This window comes from Spermophilus citellus, assembly GCF_964194105.1.
Source record: "Spermophilus citellus genome assembly, chromosome: 1".
Classification (NCBI taxonomy): Eukaryota; Metazoa; Chordata; class Mammalia; order Rodentia; family Sciuridae; genus Spermophilus; species Spermophilus citellus.
Window position 1 is genome coordinate 23,883,940 of NC_138182.1, and position 26,943 is coordinate 23,910,882.

Consider the following 26,943-nt stretch of genomic DNA (forward strand, 5'->3'; position numbering starts at 1 on the left):
AATTGACTTCACCTGTGTTTGAGGTGGATAAGTTTGCAGAAAGAATTATGTCACTGAAATGGAAAATGTTCCATTAAATACCCATTCAGAGTTGTCTGTTGGCTATCTCTATCCCTGGGGAATTCCCCCAGTCACTTCTTCCCACATAGGACCCTGACCTCAGCCTCTCCATCCCCTTGCCACATCCTCTCTTCTTGCTGCCTTATCACTAACATCACCTTTCAGGATTAAAGCTAAAATACCTCCCACTTTCTTAATTAGAACAGGTTCTGTCTGTCTTTATTATTTAGGCTGTTTTAACCCCTAGAAAGTCATCAATTTTTTTTGAACAAAGAGGATTCCTTCAAGAATCTTCCTGCTGGACCAATAGAATAGAATCGAAGACACAAAGACAAACCCACATAAATAGTTATTTCATACTAGACAAGGCACCATAAACATACATTGGAGGAAAGATAGTCACTAGTGGTGCTGGGAAAGCTGGAAATCCATATATAGTAGATTGAAATTGAACCCCTGTATCTCAACCTGCACAAAATTAAACTCTAAGTGGATCAAGAACCTAGGCATTAGATCAGAGACCTTGTGCCTACTAGAGGAAAATGTAGACCCAACTACATTTTCATCACGTCGGCTTAGGATTCAACTTCCTCAACAACTTCTAAAGATGCAAGAAATAAAATCAAGAATCAATAAATGGGATGGTATCGAACTGAAAAAGCTTCTTCAGAGCAAGGGAAACAATAAAAAATGTGAAGAGAGAGCCCACAGAATGCAGAAAATCTTTACCACCTGCACATCAGATAGGGCATTAATTTCCAAGGTATAAAAAGAACTCAAAAAACTTAACACCAAGAAACAAATAATCCAATCAATAAATGGGCTAAGGAACTAAACACACTTCTCAAAAGAAGAAATACAAATGGTCAACAAATATATATATATATATATATATATATATATATATATATATATATATTAAATGTTCAATATCTCTAGCAATTAGAGAAATGCAAATTTAAGCACACTGACATTTCTCCTCTCTCTAGTCAGAATGGCAATTATCAAGAATAAAAGCAACAATAAATATTGGCGAAGATGTGGGGGGAAAGGTACACTCATACATTGTTAGTGGAACTGCAAATTGTTGCAACCACTTTGGAAAGCAGTATGGAGATTCCTCAGAAATTCCTTAGAATGGAACTACTATTTGACCCAGTTATCCCACTCCTCAGTATATATCCAAACGATTTAAAATCAAAATCAATATATTAGAGTAACACAGCCACATCAATGTTTATAGCAACACAATTCACAATAGCTAAGCTATGGAGCCAATCTAGGTGCTCTTCAACAGATTAATGAATAAATAAAATGTGGTACATATACACAGTGGAGTATTACTCAGCTATAAAGAAGAATTACTTTATGACATTTGCCAGTAAATAGATGAATCTGGAGACTATCATACTAAGTAAAATAAGCCAATCCCCCAAAAAAAAACAAAGGTTGAATGCTTTTGCTGTTATATGGACACTAACCTACAATAAGGGTGTGGGTGACTAGAAGTTCAATGGATTAGACAAAGGGGAATGAAGGGACGGGAGAGGGGACAGGAAAAGGAAAGACACGTCTTTCCTATGTACATATATGAATATACCACAGTTAATCTTAACCATCATATATGTCCACAAGACCAGGGTTCTTTTTCTTTCAGTTGGTAAGACTTTTATTAGTATTTTTTCTCTTCCTTGCAGATCCATAATGCAGAAAAGAGAGAGAAAGAGTACTTTTCTGAATAGAATCCAAGAAGATACTTGGACGCCCTCTGTGGCATTTATATATATTCTCATGCTAGAATCATTCCCCTCATCATTCAGACTCCTGATCCTGACTTTTGTCAAGGATATTTAAGTCTCTTTACTAAAATTCTATAAGAGTTGCCTTACAGAATTTGTCCAGGGGTTCAAAATTAAAGTCCATGCAGCATTAGTATCTAAGGAGATTTTTCCAGTTATCTCAGAGTCTTGACCAAGAGCATCTGTGTTATTGGTATCAAATGTCTGTGGCTAACAGGAAGATGGGTAATCACACAGCAGTAAATACATTCCTTCTGTGGGGATTTTCCAGTTTCCCAGACCTGCAGAATCTCCTCTTTGTAGTGGTTTTCTCCTCCCATGTGACCATCCTACTTGCAAATGTGTCCATAATGGTGGTCATCAAGCTCAGTCACAACCTCCACACCCCCATGTACTTTTTCTCTTTGGCCTGTCCTTGTCAGAAACCTGTACCATGATGGTAATCATCCCCCACATGCTAGTGGACTTGCTCTCAAAGAGAAAGACGATTTCTCTTCCTGAGTGTGCCACACAGATGTTTTTTTTTTCCTTTGGTCTGGCAGCCAACAACTGTTTCATCATAGCTGCCATGTCCTACAACCATTACACTGCCATCCACAACCCACTTCATGATCCTGTCCTGATGGCGATCAAGATCTGCTTTCAGCTCTTGATGGCCTCCTGGGTGGTCGGGTTCCTGATTTCTCTCTGCATCACCATTATTATATTCAACTTATCCTTTTGTGACTCCAACAATATCCAGCACTTCTTTTGTGACATTTCACCTGTGGTTCACCTTGCTTGTGATTACACTTCCCATGAAGCAATGGCTATTTTTGTGCTCTCCGCCTTTGTGTTGGTGGGAAGCTTTATTTTAATTATGATTTCCTATGTCTTCATTGTGTCCTTAGTTGTGAAGATACCCTCTGCAAAGGGGAGGTATAAGGCCTTCTAGACTTGTTCCTCCCACCTCACGGTCGTGTCTATACACTATGGATTTGCTTGCTTTGTCTACCTGAGGCCCAAGAACAGCGATTCTTTCCATGAAGACATGCTGCTGGCTGTCACGTCTACAGTGCTGACACCTCTGCTGAACCCCGTAGTTTACAGTCTAAGGAACAAAGAAATGCAGATAGCCCTAAAGAAAGTAGTAGGCAGTATAATTAAATTTTTTTCTTATTTGACAAATAAAAAAAATCTTGATATTTAAAAAAAAAACTACTGCACATAATGTTTAAAACTGAAAAAAAGTGGACTATTTACAGTAAAAAATCATCATTATGTATATGAAACAATTAAAGGGCTAATTGATATATTCTGGCCTCACAATTTTCCTACTGCAAATATTGCAGTTTTAAGATGTTTTTATTTTTTATTTATTTTTTAATTATCTACACATGACATCACAATGATCTTGGCAGTTCATACATTTGTATCATTTGGGTATAATTTCTCATTTTTCTAATTGTACAGATTGCAGAATCACACTAAAGACCAGGGTTCTAATTATGATAAGATGTGTTCCATGCTTGCATAATTATATCAAAATGGACTCTGTCATGTATTACTAAAAATAACCAATAAAAAAAGAAGTTTCCTGCAATTGTTAAGGAAAAAATAATTGTCATTGTCACACCTGATTTCAAAGTTCCTTTCCAGGAAACTTCAACTTTTCACTCTCCCAGAAATATTTTATAGGTGAAAATTTCAAGATTTAAAAAAAAATATATATGCAATATTTGTACCTTTATTTATTTTTCTGAAATTTAACTTACATTCAATTTTAAGTGGCCAGTCCACAAAGAGCAGAAACAGAATCCCACTCTGCTCAGGATTTCTGCCCTTTTGGCCATAAGGTTGCTTCTAAGTTTGAGAGGGAAGACTCTCCTTATATGAAGTCATGTCACCGGGGTTAAAGCCACCTGGTCACCCTGCAGTGTGCTAAGATGTCCATTTTCCCATGTGGGTCTTGGCCATCGGTCCCTCCATTTGCTCTCTCAGCTACTTCTGCATCACTTTCTGGCCTTCTTGAATTATTTTGCTCTTACAGAGACAAATGTTTCATGAGACCACATGGGTCTGTCTGCTCAAATGTAGACACTTGGCCACTGTTTCTTCTCCAAGGTTTTCTCCCAGGGGAAGGATGCATACGGAACCCAAAGTTACCTGGAGTTTCTCACATCCCTTCCCAAAACAGTGATCAGCCTGGCGGGGTGGGGGTCAAGAACCAGGGAGTCTCTTTCTTGGGACTGCCACTGCATCTGTGCATGATTTTTTTCTTTTTTTCCTTTTCGATTTGCTCTCCCTAAATTTGGAAACATCTCTTCTCTTGAAGTGGAAGTAACATGGGAACAGAAACACCTGCAAACTCCAAACTGTATTGTGTTGCCAAAGTATAGGAATCCTCCATCAAAGACGAGAACCTGAAACTCAAAGTCAGGGAAACAATCATTTTTCCTTCTTTCTGCTGTAATATATTCTCTTCTCTGAGACAAATAAACAGAGAAAATCATTATGCTTTGTGATAAACAGAATAATGAGCTTCCAAATATGCCCAAACCCAAATCCTTGTATCTTATGAGTATGCAGCATTACATGACAAAGAACTTTTTGATGTAATAAAGTTACAGACTTGAAATAAATGTGATCCTAGAAAGATGATCCTAGATTACTTCTGTGGGCACCATCTAAGCACAGGAAATGTTAAATGAAGCAAAGAATTTTTTTGGCTTGAGTCAGAGTAATGAGGCAGAAAAGGAAAAAGAAAGTCAGAAAGCTTTGAAAGCATGGGGTGGTCTTGACCTTTGCCCCAACCTCACTCCCGTTGCCAGAGGGGGCCACATGGAAAGCACTGGAAGGGATCCCGACAGCCTCTAACAGCAAAGATAGGCTCCTGGCTGACAGCCAATGAGGAAATAGGGACCTCAGTTCCACAGTTGCCAGGGACTAAAGGTGCTTGGAAGCAGATTATTCCCAAAGTCTCCAGAAAGGAACACAGCCCTCCCAAAGTTTTTATTTCATCCTCATGAGACAAAGTAGAAACCCTGGCTGAGTCACACTGTACCTGGACTTTTGATCATAAATGTGTGTTCTTTTAAGCTGCTAAATTCATGGCAACACGTTACAGTTGCACACTTTGCAGGTGTTCGATCACATCTCTGCACCCGACTGCATAGCAATCCAACCTCTGATTGCCAGTGCAAAAATCAGAAGGATCATTTAGGCCTGTAGTAAATGTAACCCCATGATGGATTCAATTGCAGCTGATATACTAGATGTGATAAGTTTACTCAAAAAAATTGACACATGGCTTTCGGTCTGGAGAATACATTCTTTTCAGTCCCCAGAAGGAGGAGGATAGGAAGCGGCTACTTTCATGAGGAATAGGCAGCAGCATCCACAGGCAGCCCAAGCCAGGTTAGGCTAATTCTCTACTGTCTGAATCAACATGTAGTCTGAAGAGAACTTGACCAAGTGGACCATCCACAGAACGCCGCACTGCTCCAGTACACGCATGACATCATATTCACTAGATTAGGGACCAGGAAGTGCCAGGTACTCTGGAACCCCTGATTAGACAAAACTATGCCACAGGGTACAAGATAAACTCTAAAAAAACTCAGAATGGTGTCACATTGGTGAATATTTTCAGAGTTTGCTGGACATGGGTGTGCTGGGCCATCTCCTCCAATAGAGGGAAGAGGCTCAGCAGTTAACAAGCCTTCTTGGGTGGAAGAGACAACACATACCACACTTGGGGGCTTGCCCTGACCTATTTATTGGGCGACTCAGAAAGATTTGAGTAGGGCTCAGCGTAGGCTTGGACTCTGCCACAACAGGCCAGGGTGCAAGTAGCACTCCACCCTCTACCATGTGCTGTATAATCCACAGAGTCTACGTGCTGGAGTCTCCATGATGGAAAAGGATGACGTGTGGCTGCAAGAGGAGAGCTGCTGCCCTGGGTCCCTTAGTGTTGTAGGGAAAGCCATGGCTCCAGAGGCGGTGAAATAGCTGCCATTCAAGAGCTTTGCAGGTGTCCCTGGTCTGGGGGTGTGACTCAGAAATAGGGAACTTACCTAGCATGTATGACACTCCAGGTTCCATCCTCAGCAATGCAAAAAAAAAAAAAAAAAAAAAAGAAAGAAAAAAAGGCCACCTCAATTCTGAAATGCCCAGTAGACACTGAATACCTGCCCATGAGGTATCAAATGACTATGAGGCAGAAGCCACCACTGGTATCACCAGGTCCAGCAAATCATGATATTGACTAGACAGTGGCCATCCACTGAATAACGAAACAGCTCTTTCCTAATGGAAGAGCAAGTTCCCCCTCCCCCACCAGCACACACCAACCCTGCAGAGCTCTCTGTTCACCCAGCTGTCCACCCAGCTGTTCCAGATTTGTGAGCACTGCTCCTGAACCATCTCTCCACTCCCTTCCATGTGTTCCCATCAGTGGATTACCCTTTGAAATCCATACGCATTTGCTCCCTTTCCTCATCTCCCATTCCCTCCTTAACCTACTGCTATCATCCTTCCACCCCTCCTCCATGGGAATGGGAAAAGGCCTCCGTTTCCCAAAGCCGCCGATGCATCCTCATCTTTCTTGACTCTTCTCTGATGCTGTGGACTCTTCCTACCCCTCTGATGCTGTGGTCTTCTGGCCTCCCTCCTCCCTCTCTCATCTCCTTGGAAAATCCCCCCTCCCTCTGCCACTGCTTTATATTGGCAGGGAAAAGCCTGTCCCTAAGTCCCTAGGTGCAGGCGTTTTCAAGTGAGACCTTGGGTAGTAAGAGATTGTAACACTGCGTACAAGCAAAACAAAAAGGGCTGGGTGTCTTGGCCAAGCTTCAAGTGGTAGGTTGGACTCACTTTGGGATGTTTGCTTTTTGAGGGGTTTGAACTCTAGTGTCCATTTTCTTCCCAGTGTTCTCTCCATATCTTTGGGTATCCCTCTTGGAAGGCTCTTAGGAATCTGGAATAGGTGGGAGAGAAGATCAAGCAGTGTCCCAAAACCTAAAAGGAAGGAGCCTGGGGCTATGGTCTTTAAGAGAAAGAGAGAAAAGATGTTCCTGCTCTCAGGGATAGAAAAGAGGCAGAGATAAAAGGATAACTCCATGACCAGGAGAAAACACTGACCATGTAGCCAGTTCACTTCAGCGAGCTAAGCTTTGCAGCAGGTCCCGGCCACTTTCTGTGAACTGTGGTGGAAATTTATTGAGATTGCAGGTGTCTTTCAGTTCTGGAGAATATTTCTGCTTTGCTATTCTTTTTGTCTCTTACTCCCTGATGTGATTCTTACGTTCACTAACTTATGACTGTAACACTTACTGAGTGTCATCTACATCAGGCTCCAGAAGCACCGAAGACATCCTGGTAAACAAGACCAGCACCACCTTTACTTCTTTCCTTTGATTCCATCTCCATTTTGGTCCCACCTCTTCCCCAACCTTGATCACCCCAGCATTCTCTGTCCTAATTCCTATAATGCAATTTTTCACTTACTCAGCAAATACAGACCAAGCACCTCTGGTATGGCAACCACTGTTTGGAGCACAGGAGCACAGCAGAGAACAGATGAGAGAGTTCCTATCTTTAAATGAAAAGTGCACAATTGGCAAATCCGTAGAGGCCCAAAATAGAATGGTATGTTGGCAGGACCTTGGAGAGATGGAAAGCTTGAGGGGTGGTAGCTAAAGAGTATCTACTTTCTTTGGGGGTGATGAGAATATTCTAAAATCAATTATGATGATGGCTGCACAACTCTGGATTATACTAACTAAACCCCACTTACATATTTTAAATAAATAAAGTCTATGGCATGGGAATTATATATCAATAAAGCAGTTATGAAGAAAAAGAAGGAGGAGGAGAAAGAGAAGGAAGGAAAGGAGTGGGAGGATGGGTAGTAAATCACCCTTCTACCAAAGCCCATGGCTCCTGCCATAACCTCTGAGCAGGAGAGTCTACAAGTGACAACAGGAACAGGAACTGTGCGTGCTGTGGCCTCTGTCTCTACGGTCATATCCCTGGGGTAACAGAGGACACAGAATGTACAGAGGAATGAAATGCTTTAGATAGAACATGACTTCACCTGCCCATGACCAGAAATGGATAAATTCTTAATCCTAATTTTAGGATTAATTCTCATTGGCATAAACTGCCACACTTTAATTTTCCACAAGATGGCACTATTGCTACACTCAAATTCTAACAGAGCCCTGTGCTAGACTGTTACTCGAGATATAAATGAAATGAATTCTAGATTATTCCCTTCCCTAGAAAAATACATAGGCTCAAGGTTTTTAATTATAATAAAATAACTATTAAACTGTTAGTTTAAATGGAAATATCTATGACTAGTTAGAATTAAATAACCCTTATTTATTAAACCTTACTAAAAATGTAATGTGAAAAAATGTCCAAGAATGAGAGTAAAGATTGCATTTTGATACCATTTCAGGACCACATGAACCCTGGGAGATTTGTTGTTACCTGGTGTCCCTTAACACTTTCTCCTCCTGAGGTAGAAGTGCCCCCTAGGGAAGAACATGTAAGCCAGGGCTGTGGGAGCTGTACTTCTGGGTCCCCATCTGCACTTGAACGTTGGCTCCACAAACCAGCTGACATATCTTCACTTTGTGACTTAATTTTCTCATCTGAAGGAAAGAGAATGCTTCTTACTTCACTGAGCTTTCATTGGGAGCAACTGAGTAAACATACATTAGGTAGTTAGTGCCTGACACAGAATACATGCTCAGTTAACTCAGTGGTTCTCCCTTCAGTGCTTTCTGGCACCTCCTGGATAATTTTTAAAGTTACCCACTTCCCAGATGATACTACCCAAAGCAATATACAAACACAATGCAAATCCCCATCAAAATATCAATGGCATTTTTTAACATAACTAGACAAAAAAAAAAGTCCTAAAATTAATTTGGAAGAATAAAAGACCCTACCAAAGAAATTTTAAACCAAAAAAGCAATGCTAGAGGGATCACAATATCTGATATTCAAATCATACTACAGAGCTATGGTAACAGAAACTGCATGGCACTGTCATAGAAACTGACACATGGACCAATGGTACAGAGTCGAAGACACAGTGACAAACCCACACATCTACAGTCATCTGATCATTGACAAAGTCACCAAAAACATACCCTGTAGAAAAGACAGCTTTTTCTGGGGAAACTGTGTATCCATAAGTAGAAGAATGAGACTAGATCCTTATCTCTCACTTGCACACAAGCCCACTGAAAATGGATCAAAGACCTAGGAATTAGACCAGAGACTATGCAACTCTAGAAAAAACACAGTCAACACTCCAACATACAGACACAGGCAGCGACTTTCTCAGTAGGATCCCTAAAGCTCAGGAAATAATGCTGAATTCATAAGTGGGATGACATCAAATCTAAAAGCTTCTGCAGAACAGAAAAAAACAATTAAGAATGTGAAGAGAGACCCTACAGAATCGGAGAAAATCGGCCAGCTACTCTTCTGACAGAGGATTAAATACTGAGGCTACGTGGAGAACTCAAACAATTTAACACAAAAAAACCAAATAACCCAATTAATAGTTGGGCAAATGAATTAAACAGACACTTCTCAAAAGAAGAGATACAAATGGCCAACAGTACAGGAAAAAAAATTTTCATCATTAGCAATTAGAGAAATGCCAATCAAAACTACACTGAGATTCCATCTCACTTGTTAGAATGACAGTTGTTTTGTTTTTTGGTTTGGGTTTTTCCCCCTGGCCTTTTTTTTTTTTTTTTAACTGTTTTTAGCTGATGTTCATGAAGAGAGTGAGTATCTAGAACTGCGCCACTAATGAAAGGAAATCCTATCTAAGGAAGTACATTTTTTTACAGACCTATGTCATACTAACCTTTGGTCCCTCTGCTAGAAAAGTAGAATCCAGTCTCCAATAATGGCTTTTAAAAAAAAATGTAGTTGTAGATGGATAGAATGCCTTTATTCATGGGTTTGTTTTTATGTGGTGCTAAGGATCGAACCCAGTGCCTCACACATGCTGGGAAAGTGCTCTGCCCCCAGTAATGCCTTTTAATTGTATTGTACAATTTACATTATGAATGTCAAATCTTTTGTACCTGCTTTATGATACATAGTAGTGACTATGTTTTATCACAGCTGGTTTTAATGATGTTGCTCTAGAATGTTTTATTTTCAGATGAAGATTGGAAGTTAATTAAAAATATAGTGCCAGATTTCACAAAAGTAATAGAACTTTGCTGTTTTCTTAAGTTTGGTTTTGGTTTTGGTTTTGTTTTATTGTTTTTGTTTTTGTTTTTGTTTTAACCATTTTCCTCCCTTTTTTTAATGGAATATAATGGATGTCTCTATCAGATGACTGCAGAACCTAAAAAGCTGTTGCTGCTACTGATAAATAGGTTAATATATTCATATATCTGTATGTAATATATTTTATATAAATATATATACACACATATATATAATTTGAATGTTTGGAAACTTTAGCTCTTTTTTCAACTTCATAAAAGTATTCCAGTTTACCATGTTGAGTTGGCCTTGTGAAGAAATTAACAGTCATATTGGTCTAAAAATGTTAATTTTATTTTTTCCAGGAGTTAACACACTGTGTTAAATATGTAAGGCATTAGCTACATGGATTTCATTACAGAAACCAACAAAATATCCTCTAAATAATGAAAATGAAAGTTACTCATTTCCCAGTGCAAATCAAAACCATGACATACCACCTCACAGTTCAGAGCTTTTAGGATGGTTATTATTTTAAAGCAAAAAAGAAAAGAAAAGAAAAGAAAGAAAGGAAGGAAGGAAGGAAAGAAGGAAGGAAGGAAGGAAGGAAGGAGGGAGGGAAGAAGGAAGGAAGGAAGGAAGGAAGGAAGGAAGGAAGGAAGGAAGGAAGGAAGGAAGGAAGGAAGGAAGGAAATGATTAGTATTGAAGAGAAATATGGAAAAAAGCTTTGTGTATAGCTGGTGGAAATGTAAAATGGTGCAGCTACTAGGAAAAATAGTACTTTCTCAAAAAAATTAAACATGGAATTACCACATGATCCAGCAATTCCATTTCTCAATATATACCCCAAAAAGTGAAAGAAAGGACTTAACCACAGTTTTTGTGTGGTTAATTATGATCTGAAAATATTAATTGGAAAATTCCAGAAATTAATGAGTTATAAGTTTTAAATTGGGAGCCATCTGGGTATCTGGAGCCAGCATGATAACTTGGGCCATCCTGCTCCATTCCTGTCCAGATCCTGTGTAAATCATCCCTTTTTCCAGTGTATTTACACTGTGTAAGCTACCTTCCTGTTAATCCTGTCACTCATTTAGTATCCACCTTGGATATCAAGTGTTATGGTACCACAGGGCTTGTGTTCAAGTGACATACAGGGTCCTGTTTCAGGCATTCACAGGGAGCCTTGGAATGTACACCCTGCAGATAAGGAAGAATTACTGCAGTCCTATTACTCATGTCCATAACAGCGCCATTCACAGTAGCTAAAGGCAGAATCAACCCATGTCCATCAACAGATAAACAAAATGCAGTATCTACAACAATGGTCTAGGGTTCAGCCTGTAAAGGGAAGGAAATTCTGACCCCTTCTACAACATGGATGAATCTTGAAGACATTGTGCTAAGTGAAATAAGCCAGATGGGGGGTGGGAGGAGGAAATTACCGTATAATTCCAGTTAAATGAGGTCAGACTTAGAGAAGCAAAGAGTTGGGTGGTGGTTGCCACGAACTAGTGGGAGGGGGAAGGAGAGTTAATGTTTAAAGAGAACAGGCAGTTTCGGTTTTGCAAGATGAAGTGTTCTGGAGACTGATTTGGTGATGGTTACACAATAATGTGAGTGTATTTAATGCACACTGCACACATAAAAGCAGTTAAAATGGTAAATTTTGTTATATTATTTTATCAGTTAAAACCTTAGTTTTACAAATTTTCAGAAACATTTTTTGAGTGAACATGGAAAAGCTCTCAAATGGGATGGCCATTCCAAACTGAAGCAGAAACAATGGAGAGGCTTTTTGGAAGGGTGGGCACAAAATCCCACCAGCCTGCAACAACTCCTCTCTGCCCTCTGCTGGCTGGGCTCCTCTTGGGATCCCCTGGCCTCCCCTTGCTGGGAAGCTGGATCCACAAAGCTGAGAGCTGCTGGGGTGAGACTGGGAGTCACCAAAACTCAAATTTGGATAGTGCCTTTTGACTCAAACGGTGGTGAAAGCATCCTTTGATATTGGACCCTGGAGAAGAACCTGTCCTCAGATTGTGTTACCCACCATAGTCCCCTGACCAATAACCCAGCAATGACCTTCTAGGGAGTAACTCGGCCACAAGAGGGCTTTCATTCATTCCAGACTGTTCTCTGAGCAGCACTGCGCCCAGTAAACCCAATCCTATCATCCAGCTCACCCTCTGGAAGTTCAGGGGTGGCCCCTTCAGTGGTCTTCAAGCCCCAGAGCTTCAAGCCCCTCCAGACTCCTTGGTCTCCTGGGTCCCTGAAGAAAAGAGGAGAGCCCTGTGAGGCAGAGTGAAATAAGCCAGATGGAGGGTGTGGGGATTTCGCCCTAAGGGAACGGAGCTGTGAGAAAGCTCCGGACCCTCCATCCAGTGTGCACCCACTCTGTGGGAGGTGAGCTGTGCACACAGCTCCCCCAAAACTTGAAAAGTGGGTCCATCCACACAGAAGTGAAGCCACCACCCAGAGTGATAGCTCCCTCTGGGATCCACCATCACACTGACGGACAAGCACACACCACATGGGTACATTCACACACATGTGTGCACCCATGCATGACAGCACTGGCACCTACAGTGTAAAAATGTTCGTGGACAATGTATGAAATGCCTGAAGAGGAGGTGTCCACAGCTTCTGTGAAACTATTCAAAAAGAGCTGCAATAAAATGACCTACTTCCCTCTGGGAATGGCAATGTCACACCGCCACAGGAAAACCCTGAACAGAAGCAGAGGCGGAGGCCTGGGGACTCCCGTGCAGATGCTCCTGGTCCTGGATCAGACTGGCACTAATATGTAAACACCGAGCTGAAATTACCAGGAGGGAAGGAGAAGAACACTAATTAGATAAACCTCTGTGCTTACAACCCCATTAGTTAATTAAATGATCGCTTTACGGTGCCTAAAATAAGCTGTAAGACTAATCTAAGTGTTACCAGATTTATGGGGTCTGCCGGCCCTTTACAAGCTTCCTCTGCTCACAAGTGTCAAATTGGGGCTGTAGTGACAGATAAAAGAAAAATCAACCGGTTGTGATTGCAGCTTTTCTCCTTGATATCTTTATACTGTGCTATAAAAGCCTATTATACTTAATTTAAAGAGTGAAAACTGTTGACATCTCTTTCAATTGCTAATCTTCAGGAAACAATGAGTGGAATATTATTTGAAAGGAATAAAGTGCTCACTTTATTGGAGAGTAGTAAAAATCTAATAGTTGGCAAAACAATACGGTGTTTGCTCTTCAAGATAGTCGAGTTTATTAGCTTAAGCAACTGAGAGCGTTTTACAGTTGGCCTCAGCCCGCATCATTTTGAGGGTTTGACTTGGGCTACAGCACGGGAGATTTTGTTCATGATTGTTATAATTTTCCTTTTCTCAATTTTCTTTGTTCTTTCTTTTTGGAATAGAATCAAAGGTGACCCTTTTAAGGAACATAGCAAATGTGGCATATTGTCATTTACTTTAAAATATATTCCTGATGAAAAATAAAAAGTTTTTCAGATATTTTTTCCTTCGGGGGCAGAATTTTCCTAGGTAAAAAAATTCCAAGGTGAAAGCCCAGGAAGTCAGGAGCATCATGACCTGGTCTGGAACAAAACTGATGGGTCTGTGGGTACATGCATCTCCAACCCACGAGCATGCGCGTGTACACACTCGACACAGGATCAGAGGGAGCTGGGCTGTGCCCAGTGCCCCCTATGGCCCTGAGGGCCCTCTGGGCATTATGCACACCAGGCCCCACTTGTCTATCTCCTCCACTTCCTGCGGGCCTCCAGGTGGGCAAAGCCTGGGACACTCACAGCTGCGTCCTGGGAGCCCTGAGAGCGCTTGGTCCACAGGTGTTCTTAATAAATGCTAGTAGAAGGAGTTGGTAGATTCTGCACCGTGTAAGACAGTGGGGTTTTACACTTTCAAGACTAGAGCTCTTGATTTCCACACAAGAGGGTCAGGTCTCAGGCCAATAGCTCCCACCATGAGTGTGTAAATTTTTCTACACACTCCCCCAACTTGGTAGACCTGGGAGAGGGCCCAAGAAGCACATTTTTAACAACCACAGCATACAATTGCAAGTGCTCCAAATGACATTGTCCTGAGATTAATTTCCTCCCGTGACTTCCATCAACAGAGCACGATTCACAATTCTTCTGTTAAACGATACGTTCCCTACAGGCAGGAATAAGGGCACAGAAAGGCTCTGGGGCCCTGAGGTTCAGCACACAACAGGACCCTATCCTCCTCTTTAGTGGCCCAGCTTGGCTTGAAATGAGGATCCCAAATGACACCACCCTGGTGCACTGAGGTGGAAGAGAGGGGCTGGCTAGGCCTCTCCTCTGCTCACTCTCCCGCTGCTGGAGATGGTGAAACAGGCCACAGAATTGGGCCCTGAGCCTGCCAAGCAGTTTGAAAGTTCAAAAGGTGACAAGCCCCAACCAGGGCCTCCCAACAAGCCCCTGCGCTGGCACTTCTGATCCGCGTGCCCCGAGAAGCTGCTTATCACTTGAACTTTCAGCCTGCTAATTCCAACCCAAGTACATATCGCTCAGCTTCGGGCAATAAAAGGTCGGGGGAGTGTATTTATCTGCTGGAGCCAAATCCTGTCTCTCCCAGATGACTCCTCTGTGAGGCTATTTCCTTGTTCTCCATGTTCCAGTCTCTAGTCAAGGCCAGCCAAAGAGCGTGGCTCACCCAGCAGCCTGAGAACTTGGCCTCATCAACCAGGCCAGCCCGAAGGCTCGGAGCCTAGTTACCCAGAGGCCCAACTCAAGGTCTTAGTCAAGGTCAGGAGCATGTATGAGTAAGAACATTCGCCTCCAGGCCTTGTATTCCATAAATAATGGGGTACTGGCAACTGGCGTTGAATTCATCTAAATAAATCCCTTCTCGAGGCTAAATTGGGCCTCTTGGAGGTTGGGAAAGAAACTACCCTCTGACTTTGGTGGCATCTGAAGCCTCAAGGGTGGGTGACCTTAGCTAGGCCCAGGGTAAGTCCAGAGACACAATGACCTCCTGCCTGCTCTTAGGCCGTGCATCTGTTTGCCAACTGTCATGCAAGAAAAATGGATTGGCAGCAAGTAGCAGATGTTACTTCTCCCAGTGGCTCTAGAGAAAAGAGATATGATGGAGGATGAGCCAGTTTGGGGCAGACACATGGACTCAATGTTTACAAGCTCTGCCCCTGTCTAGAAGTCAGTTCCAAGACCAGAGATGGCACTCCTTGGCTCTCTGTGGACATGTGGCCCTTGGCCAATGCTTGGACATGTAGGAAGGGTAGGTTTGGGGATAGGAGCCCTGCACCAGCAATTCCATATCATGCAGCCCCAAAGATGTATCCTCAGAGAGGGACAGCCCCCACAGCTCCACTGCCCCACTGCTAAGCAATACCCACCCTTATCAAGGGCAGAAAATGCTCCTACTGACCTGTGTGTGAGAAGGACCTCTTTGCTAGGATTGGGCCATTCAGACACAGGCTGCCATCCCGGGATGCCCCCTTTTAGTGAGGCACTGACAGCAACCACCTCTGAAGACTATGTCTGTGTTCCACTGCCTCCGTTGAATTATGGCTTAACAGTTTTACTTTCTGCAGAAGCAGCACTATTGGGTGACAGCAAAACAGTCTCTACAGAAAGCAGAGCACCACAGGGATATCTAGAAAGGTGACACATACAAGATCACCAGAAATGGCAACCTTCGGGCACCCAGAGCTCCCTATAAGAAAGCTGGGGATAAGAATGGACCATGTTCTGGGGGACACTGTTGGGTGACCTGTACCTGCTCCTGGACACCTGGCCACCCCAGAGTACACACTCATCATGGCCATGCACCACCGGTAAAACAGAAGGAAGGGAAGTGAGACCCTTTGCAGATTTTTGTGGCCAACTGGCACATCTTATTGTCTCCCCATTCAGCAGACAGCAGCATCCACTTAAGATGCTGATACTGCCAGGGCATTAATGATGCTGTAAAATAATAAGGCTAGAGACTGCTCGCACGAGAGCAAGCACTTGATAAAAGGGAGATTTACAGCCATATCCATCAACTTAATTATCTTTTACTAGGGTTTACACTTAGTAGTAATACTAATCTCTATTTAGTACGGTTTACAGGATCTATGGACACTTTACAATCTTCCTCTATTCACAAGTGTCAAATTATGGCAATATTGATAAAACAGTGGAGTAAATGGGAGGTGAGAACAACCACAGGACCAGCTAATATGCTTTTACTGCACTGTAAAAGCCTATTACTCTCTGATTTCGGATGAAAATTTGTGGCCAATAATCTGAGCTGATAATGTTTCGGAAACAATTCCACAGATAATAAAATTCCATTTCATGGCCTTCTTCAGCACACTCCTCTGCCAGCCCCAATCCCAAACCCAGCCTCCACGGATTAGACCATATGCAGCACCCGTGAGGACTGAACTGGAATACGCTCCACGGATCAGCAGCCACAGCACCCCACCTGAGGGCCAGCTTCCTTATGGCTGGGACAGGTCTGGAAGGCCTTTGGTGGCCTTTCCATAGGAAAAGGTACTGGGCCACCTACACCATGTGCCACCAGATTTCTACCTGAGTGGGCAACACCCCAGGGGTCCTTACAGGAAACTATTGACTACCCTTTTCAGGGAGAAAGAGAAAGGAGCATTTGCCGTGAGAAATCTGCCTCCTGGAACAGCTCTGTCCAGCTGTGCAGCCACACTGAAGGTACCTCAGGAGCAATATTGTGTTTCTGAGTTCAACACTCCTGAAACGAATCAAGGACATCATTTAAGGAGCTCTATGTCTTTCAAATCCACTAAAATTCTGATCCGGCCTAGCAATTTTCTCCAATGCCCTTGAAGTGGAGTCAGTCTCAGTTTTTCTCTATCTAGAACACAAGTCAAAATCTTTGATGTTTCCTGACTTACTAAGACCAGGGTGTGTTCCAGGGCAAGGATGGCTCCCTATGGATACAATTCCTTCCCAGAGCTCTGGTGCACCCCAGCTCTGAATAGAACAAAATAATTAAACACTAGTATATACAGCCTGCATTTTGAAGTTGGCATTGGAGTTGGAGGAATAGGGCTATGTATGCCTTGTGTATTTTATAACCCATCAAGACAAGGTGACTGTCCAAAGTCAGGTTGCAGACTAGAGGCAGACAGGGGACTAGGAAGTGCCCCCACCCCCGATCCCAGTTGTTCATTCTACCAGTTCAGCATTTCCAAGGTGTAAGTCAGTGTCCTATATCTGAACCATCTGGAAAATCCAGACCAAATGCACACTCTCGGACCACTCCAACTTATTGTGGTTCTGGAACCTGAATTTTAAACAGATCTATACTATCTTTTACACACCTTGCCTGTGCTGCCAAGCAGATGAGGTGCCCCCAGTGCTATCTTTGAGGGTCTCCCTTAGCTACATGGACTAGAGTAGAGGGGCTGGGCCCCAGTGGGAATATTTTGAGGATTAATTTAAATGAGGGCTTGAGGAAGAGGTTGCCCCATGATTATGAATTAAATCTACCTTCCAGGCATACATTGCTTGCTCTGAACTTTCACACGAGTCTTTACAAAACACTTTTTCATTTTTTTTTTCTCAAGACTTTTCCAAGTCTCTTTTCCTCTATGAAAGTATCCAAACCTGATCCTGTCCAAGACTGGTCCGTAAGTCCTTAGGACAACCCCACACAGGGTTTTTGTCCCCTAAAGAGAGCATGCTTTTGTCCTCTAAATGCAAGTTAGAAGATGAAGCCCAGGCCCTCGATCCATGCCTAGAACTGGGAAAGGGGCCCATTTCTAAGTCCAGAGCACCACTATCTGTGCATCTGTGCCTGGATCCAGGTGCTGGAGCATGAGATCAAACACATAGCTAGAAGGACAAGTGTGTTTCACACATAAGAGTCCTGATTATTCCCAGTAGGGAGCACATGGCATAATCCCTGACTAATGGCTAAAATGCCACCACTACCATTCAACACCCTGCAAAACAGGAAATTTGGGAGAGGGACTGTGTATAATGAATGAGTGTTATCCTCATCCCCCCATTCATGGGGACTAGTTTTTCAACTGGCTTTCCAAGAGGCCTGAGGACATAGAACAAGTGCATCTTAAAATGAGATAAGTGGAGGGGAAGGAGTAGGTCCTGCTGAGTGGAGTAGGGGACAGAAGAGAGTGGAGAAAAATCAGGGAACTCAAGGAATAAGGGAGATGCTTATAATGGGGAGAAGCAATCTTTGAGTGTAGGAAACAACTCCAAGGTAAGAAGAGCTGTTTTACAGGTCTTCAAAAGTGTCTGTTATGCAATCTTTCTAGGACAATGTAGATCATGAAGTAGACCCTTAATGTTTTGCTGAGGGCAAAACAGCTGTCCTGAGTAACCTGGATGTCTGCATTACCATCTGAGAACATTCCTGATGTTCTCAAAGTCATTCCTGAAATAGGCAGATGCCTCAGGGTCCTCCAATTTGTGCAATCCCAGCAGGTAGTAAGGTGAGTTCCAGAACTCAGGTGAGTTCCAGAGAGCATGGGCAAAGTGAGGCATTTCTGGAAACTTCTTTTAACTCAGGAGAGAATCTTTCCCTTTGTTTCTTAAAAAAAAAAAAAAAAAAAAAAAAAAAAAATTTTTTTTTAAAGAGCTTTGCTTTCTGGTGACCAAAGGAAGTTTCCGATGTTCAATAATAATGAGTCAAATTAAAAGAATATTGTCAAAGATTGTTAAGGCAATTGTAGTAAAAAGTCAACAATGGGTGGAAATAAAGTCAATACAATTTCTCTACCTGAAAATATAAATGTTCTAGAGATGATTTATTTGGCCATAAATTATTTTCATGCACTCGTTTTTCCTTTTTCTCGTTGCACATACTTTAAAACTGGTGTCATTTGTCTGAACAGAGTGGGAGAGAAGTGCTCAGATATTTTTTAACTCTAAAATCTTTATCTCTTTATCATCATGAAAGACAAAAACTTTTATATCTTTAAAATGTACATTTTAAAAAATCTAAAACTGTTGATATGAAGAATTAGCCAGAATTCTGGAAGCCAGAATTGCTGGGAAGGTTCAGTTGGTTCTACAAATGACAAAAGATCCCCAGTGAGGGAGGGAAAACGCAGCACATTTAGCCAATTTTGTTTGCCTAAGTGCATGGAGGCAAGAAGTCAGTTTGGGATCTGCCCTATCTTATCCAGCCCATCTTATCAGGTGGTAAATCTGTCCTTTGATCTTGTCAACAATGTGGAAAGTTGGAGACAGCTGCCACCACCCCTAGTCAGCAGTGCCTCACCAGTCTCTCATAAAACATTTATGAAACCTGTAATAAACAGGCCTGATAAGGAAGAGGGCTCAAGATTTCAGAAGTCAGCAGCTCACAGAAAATGCCCTTTTCTACCTCCAAGGTTGCTTTATTTGAAGAGCAAACACAAACCATCAATTCCCACTGGCAATAAAGTCTGAGCAAAGAGTTTCACCAAGCCCTGAGATTAGCAGAAAGTGTTTGGATTCTTACCCCATATTCAGAAAGTGCCTCCCTGCCCCCCAGCCCCAAATTCCCAGCATTGGAATGGGCACAGAGGGCCCCAGGCAAAACAAAGACCTAGGAGGACAAGAGTGACCACAAAAATACAGTCCCAGAGAAATGAGGAGTCACTTGATGCCCCAAAGTAAACTCATACTCTATAACTGAACTTAAAAAGAGAAGCAGGAATAACTTTTTAGTAATACATCATAAAATACAACTTGAAAAACATTTATTTTAACTTCTTTTTTTATTTTCTGGGGAAATCAGTAGAGCTCTAAGAGTTTAGCAGAAGTAGAAAGAGTCCTAACTATCCTTCCCATAGCCTATTATCCCCATTTTATCCTTTATTATCTCCACTGTTTGGGAATTTTTTTAGTTGAATTTTCTGGGCAAGTGTCAAAGGAGTTGAGTGGTTTAACCCAGATGTCTTAGAAGAAAAGAAAAGTAAGAAGGGAAGAAAGCTTGGAATATGAGCTGGGCACTTTGGTACACACCTGGAGTCCTAGAGGCTCAGGAGGCTGAGGCAAGAGGATCACAAGTTCAAGGCCAGCCTCAGCAACTAAACAAGATCCTAAGCAACTTAGCAAAGCCTGTCTGAAAATTATTTAAAATATTAAAGGGGCTGGGGATAAGGCTCAGTAGTTAAGCAACCCTGAGTTTCATCTCCAGTATCAAAAAAAAAAAAAAAAAAAACCCTTCCTGAGTAAGAGAGGGAAGTACAGAGTGTTTCAGGAAAATATTTAATATGCCTCTGGGCAGAGAATGCTGATTGCTCACATACTACAGAAGGAAGCAGCTCACTATAATTTTTGTTGAATGACGACTAGATGAATGAATGAAAGAAAGAATGAAGCTACAGGCATCCACAGCTCTCGTGCAAAGGTACACAGCACACAGCACACTTGAGCCGACAGAGAGAAGCAAAGGAAACATACACCAGGCAGTCACAGCTTTATTTACTACCTTGCATTCGAGATGAAAAAAGCCTTCAAAGCCAAAGCATAATATCATTGCGGGATGCGGGGGACACATCCAGGATTTTCATCTCTCCTGACTCAGACAACTGTAACCAAGTAAAGAAAAAGGACCCTCGGGGCAGCCTAATGAGTGAAAGCTCCCAGGCTGAGCAACAACCCTGCATAGAAAGGCTCTCTTCTGTGCATCCCCAAGGAGCCAATGCCCCCCCCACCCTCCAGGGACCATCCTGTGGAATACTCATCTCTCTCTCTTTCTATCCCCCCAACCCCATTCTTCACACTTGCCTCATTGCTTTAAATAAATTGTTACAAACCCTTGCACATCTGCCCTTGAGTGTGGGTATTCTGTGTTTCCTCTGTGTTTTTCTATGGTAAATTCTGTGTTCAGGAGGGTGGAGGCCATCACTATTTGACTAACTTTATAAGGCACCTGCTCCAGTACCCACCAGTCACCTAAAGCTAATGATAATGGTGGTGCAGGGAGTATAACAAAGGATTGGGACCTGGAGGCCCTCTCAACCCCACCATCAGGTCATGTGCTTGCCCAGTGCATGGTGGGTTCATGGGCAGGTGGGGTGGACAAGTGAGACCTAGTGAGTTTCAGTGTTCCAGTCATGGGGGTAAGGGTGTCTGGACAAATAAAAGAAGCAGAGATGAGGCTCACTTGTCACTGGGGACCAAGTATGTACAGCTGGCAGCATCTAAAACATCCCAAAATGTTGCTCATAGTGTCAGCCAACCCTGGTTTGGAAAAAAGCCATCAATATAGGGAGAAACGCATTGACTCCATCAATGGGCATAAGACCTCCTTGGCTAATATGCCATGTTATTCAGGTTCATCTCAAGTGTGCCCATGTGATTTTGGAACAAGGGGCCAGAGTTGGGTTTTCATGGGGACTTCAGCCCAAGGAAGCCCAAAGAAGCAGCTATCTTTCAGGAAGATAGTTTCTGCTTTGTCACTGTGGTCTCTAGGCCACTGGATTTTAGTGCCAAGGACTATATCTCTCAGGGAAGGGAAGCCCTGAGTTCTCAGAGAAGGCTGTGTGGGAGACATTGAGGAGAAGCATTTTCAGGGACAGTGACTCCTATGAAAGAGATGTCCCAGCTCCCATGCCTCCTGTGACAGGAGGCCACCCAGCATTTTCCTCAAGTCAAGAGAGGTGAAGCATGGTGGTCAAGAACACAACTTCTGTCTCTGCCCTGATTACCAGCCTGCTCTCACACTTACTACTTTGAGCATCAAACTCTGAGCCCCAGTTTTCTCTCTACAAATTGAGGATCATAAAACTACTGGATTAGACAAGGTGATGCACATACAACCTTAGAAGTGTTGAACAATAGCAGTTATTATTACTGCTAATCCATATTGCCAGCATTTTTGTTTATTAATGCTCAGAATAAATTGCCAGTGACTCTCCTGTGTTCTCCACATCCACAAATTCTCTGTATGAAAATTGGATTTTTCCCTGAAGCTTGGCATTTCCTGCTTCTTCTTCCTCTCATCCATGCTTAGATTTGAACTTAGATCTCTTAAAATGAGCAATTCTCTTTCTTGTAGAGTTGCACATTTTGTGATCACAAAACACACATGAAGTGAATGTGGTCATTATCCCCTGCCCTTTTTTCTTCCTTCAGTCCTCAAAATTGAGCCTAGGGGAGCTTTATCACTGAGTTACATTCCAATTTTTTCATTTTTTAAATTTTGAGGCAGGGTCTTGCTTACTTGCTGAGGGTCTCACTGAGTTGCTGAGGCTGATCTTGAACTTGTAATTCTCCTACCTCAGTCTCCCCAGTAACTGAGATTACAGAGAGTGCCACCATGCATGGCTTATTGTCCCCATTTTGTAGGCAAGGCAGCTGAGATTGGCAACGTCTAGTGTTTCAGAGCATGGGTGAGGAGGGCAAGGTACCTGTCCCCGAATCTCATCTCTGAAGTTCCAAGCTTTGACTCCACTCAGATTGAACTGATTTGGACCCATGGAGGTGCTGAGTGAAGAACACCAAAGACAGGGTCAGTGAGGAGAGTAAATGGGCACTGTTACAACAGGCGTCAGCTGGGATGTCCCAGCAAAATGAGAACACAGATGTGTCAGTCAGCTTTCTGTTGCTATGACAAAATGCCTGAGATAAACAACTCTGAAGGAGGGAAGATTTATTTTGGCCCATGGTTTTAGAGGTTTTAGCCCTTGGCTGCTTGTCCCTGTTGTTTTGGGCCTATGGGAGCACAATACTTCATGATGGAAGCATGTGGCAGAGGAGGCTGCTCACCTGATTTGTGACCAGGAAACAAAGACAGAGAAACAGGAAGGGGCTGGGTCTCAATATCCACTTTAAGGGCATGCACTCAATGACCTGACTTCCTCTCACTCGGCTCTACTACCTTCCCATAGTACCACAAGTTGGGACCAACCCTTGAACACATGAGCCTATGGGGAATGATCAATATCCAAACTGTAGCAGCAGGGAACCCATAGTTAAGAGCAACAAGACTGAGGATCCCAGGCCAAGGCCAAGACTGGCACAATTTCCATGAGGTTATGACTTGTTCTTCTTCACACCAGGGATGAGGACAGGCAAGGCCAGCCAGCATTTGACTCCAGAGATCAGGCCACATCACTCCTCTGCTGTCTCCTTCTTCACCCACATGTTTCTGTGCATGGCTCAGGACCAAGCCCCTGGGTGGTACTCAAAGATCTTGGCAGCCTCTATCTCCATTTCCTGCCCACACAGGAGCCGAACTCAGTCAGAATGTGTGGGCTTCCAGATAGTTTAAATCTCTGGGTGTTGGGTATGTGCACATCCACGTTCTCAGCACCATTAGTCATAAGAACCAACACTAGAAGCAACCCAAGCATCCACTGATGGATGAATAAGTAAACAAGATATAGTACATGCCTATACTGGAATGGAATATTATTCCTCAAAAAGGAAGGAAATTCTGACATATGCTACAACATGAATGAAATTTGAGAACATTATGCTAAGTGAATTAAGCCAGTCACAAAAAGGTGAATTCTACATGAGTTCACTTCTACAGGTAGTACCTAGAGTAGTTAAGTCAATAGACACAGAAAGTAGAATGGAAGTTGCCAGAAGCTGGGGGTAGGGGTGTGAGGTGTGGGTAATTATTGTGTAATGGGTGCAGAGCTTCAGTTTTACAAGATGAGAGGAGTTCTGGAGCTGGATGGCAATGGTTGTACAACAATGTGAAAATCCTTAATGCCACTGAACTGTACACTAAAAAGAATTAACACAGTAAGTTTTACATTATGTGGGTTTTATCACAACATAATTTTTAAAAGGTTTAGATGTTCTACCTGACACCCTCAGACACACTAGGCTGCCACCACCCAGAGAAGAGGGCAGCAGTCTCCCTCCCTGTGCCGTTAAGTGGGCGCCCAGTCTTCTCATCCAGCCAACTGCCCACATGCTGCTGCCCAAAGTCAGTTTCTGGCTCAGAACGCAAGGTACTTCTGCCCTGAGCAAGGCATCTTTTGTTTCCCCAACCTTGGGTCCATTAGTTATGTCTGCCCAGACAGTTGCCTTCCCCAGTTCCCACAAAAAGCCTATGGGTCAGGGGCAGCCCTTCACACCTGTTTCCTTCCCTATTCAGCTGGGAGCTAGCTGCCCAGAGCAGGGACCATGCTGGCCTTTCTCTGTATTCTCTGCTGCTCCTACAGAGCCTTGCTCATAGTTTGTACTTAATAGATACTTGGGCAAGGGAGGAGAAAAGGAATTAGGGAATGGGAGAGGAAGAGAGAAGAGAATAAAGAGATGAGTCGAATGAACAGGGAGGGGAGATACACCAACAGGTATTGATCTCTGTGTGTGTGCATTCTGCCTGAGAATGCACTGGCATGGATGCCTGGGTTTTTATTTTAGGACTTGATATATTTTGCTCTCATCTCACTTCCCAGAATTTCTTTTTTTTTTTAATTTTATTTTTTTTATTGGTTGTTCAAAACATTACAAAGCTCATGACATATCATCTTCCATACATTTGATTCAAGTGGGTTATGAACTCCCCTTTTTTACCCCAAATACAAGTTGCAGAATCACAAGGCAGTGGCAGGCTAGAAAGGGGCCCATAGCCTCAGGTACCTGTCCTGATGTGAGTGGCCTTGGGACTCAGCTTGCCCTTTGTGTTCAGTGCTTGTGACTAAAGCCCAAGTGTCTTGGGAGGCTCAAACTTTCCAAATACCCTTGGCACCCCCAGATTCCACTAGAACCCATAAAGACAGGTACTCCTGCCATTGCTTCTCAACATCATAAAGAAAGAAACTCAGAAGACCCGGTCACAATGGAGGCTGAGGCCAACGAAGCGTATTTCCCCTCTGCCGTGGCCACCTGGACACCTCTTCCTCTCTCTCTCCTCCTGAGCCTCTTGTCTCCCTCGGCCCTGGGCCAGCCTACCATGGTGGTTCCCCGTTATCTGCAAAGACTGTTCCCAGGCGATAATGCAGCCCAGGTCAGGTGGAGGGGAGCTTTGTGGGCCTGCTGAAGAGCAGAGGTTCCTCACTCGTCATCCCTGCTGTTTGCTCACCTGTCATTTCAGCTTTGTGACAAGGTGACATTAAAAAGGGGAGAGGGCACATTTTTGGCAGGAGAGGTAATTTATTGGGAGGCTGCTGGCTATAAACTTGCCCGTTTGGTTTTCGATTGCAGCCCTGGCCTGCCACGAGGCTGATCCCCTGTTAATGCATAACCAGGGGAGCCCATCTTGGGGCAGGTGTGGGTTGTACCCCAGATCTTTACTTTCCACTCCCTGTGATGAGGCCATATCATTCTCTTCTCTGGCACAAACCTGGCACAAAGTGGCAGGGAGCTGAAGTGCAGAGGAGGGTCCTCACACTGCAGCTTTGACCAGAGTCTGTCCTGAAAGGGCCTAATGTGTCAGGCCTCAGTCCTCTAATCACGGCTGGAGTGATCACAGAGATGGAGCAGGACTCCACGCCTGGCCCCGAACCCTGGAGGAGGACAGGACACCAGGGTCAGGGCTCGTGTTGCTGAGATAAAAGTGCAGCTTGCAGGTCAAGGGGTGATGTCTGAGAGCTACTTGCAGCACCTCCTCATGCAATCAAAATACACTTCCCAAGGGGGAGGAGAAGCCATGGCACCTGTGAAGACTGGATCCATGACTGATGTGTATGGAAGGGCCATTGTATAAGAAGGCAGTCTTTTAGAGACCATTTTCTTAGAAGTAGGGAATATGCAGAAGGAGGAGCCCGAGGAAGCAGTGTCAGACAGATGTCTGGATGCTGAGGGTGCCATGCTCAGCAAGGGTGGCAGCAGAGAAGCCACAGGAAAGGGGAGTGGGCTGGTCCCTGCAGCCTTGGTGATCAGGCTGAGAGCTCCTTCTGGGGCATTCTCCACCAGCTTAGAGAGTAAGACTGAAGGGACAGGAGAGAGCCCAGAGGGCTGCAGACACTGGTGGAGAAGGAGCTCTTGGCTCCATGTGATGGATTCCATCTATATTCTTTCCTCCTGGATATCTTCTCATGTATGGCCCACACTCTCCCTCCTTTCCCTTTTCCTCCTTGTTCCCTTCGGGCCTGTCTTCCCTAGAGGCTGTGCTGTCAAAGTCAAAGCCAGATCCCCCAAACCTCATAGACAACTCCTGTCTTCCTGGAAAAGCCTCAACTTCACAAAGTAGTTCGATGAGCAGTGACATGAGGTCACTCTTCCTGAGAGTGGGACAAGCCATGATCCTTCTAAGCCTGAGTGCCCCCACCTTCAAAGCAATTAATCCAATGCAGGATGGGTGAAATGACACTCTTGGCATGAAGGAGCCAGCACACCATCAGGATGAGCACCTGCTGTCTATTTCCGGCCCCTTGGCTCCAAACAATAAAGGAAGGAAAGAAAAACCATTGCCTTTCAGATTCATCATGCCAATACTGCAAAGTGCTTTGGAAAGAGGCCATGAAAAATTGAGACACAGTCCCAGAAGTCCTCAGTGGGCAGGCAAGAGAAAAGTCCTGGGAACCAGTTAAAGAAATAAGTTGTTTAAGTGACATGTAATTGGTTGAAGTAACAAATTCCTAAATGGCACCAAAGCCAGAGGGAACTTGGTGGCTAGGAGGAAGGTTTTTTCCAAAAAACCTTTGTATGAGGAGGGGAGCATAAAATACATATAGAAAAGCACATGAATCACAAGAATACAGCATGAAAATTTCCCATCAAGTGAACCTGCCTATTCAAGTAACTGATCCCATATTAAAACAGAGCACGGCCAGCACCCGAGACACCCCTTCTTGTCCAACCCAGGTTAACTACCACCCTGACCACCAGCAAAAATCACAGATGAATTTCGCCTGTTTTTGAAGTTCATGTAAAGAGGATCATATAGTAAGTCCTTTATTGGGTATATGTGGCTTC

General features: G+C 43.4%; 1 pseudogene across 1 annotated transcript in view; it reads left to right on the plus strand.

Moving 5' to 3' along the window:
* Positions 1-2,080: 2,080 nt before the first annotated feature.
* LOC308652640 (olfactory receptor 10T2-like) overlaps positions 2,081-26,943 on the plus strand; it is a 58,336-nt pseudogene continuing 33,473 nt past the window's right edge. Inside the window, exon 1 of the transcript in view lies at positions 2,081-2,995. The product of the transcript in view is annotated as an olfactory receptor 10T2-like (transcript). The remainder of the gene's footprint in view (positions 2,996-26,943) is intronic.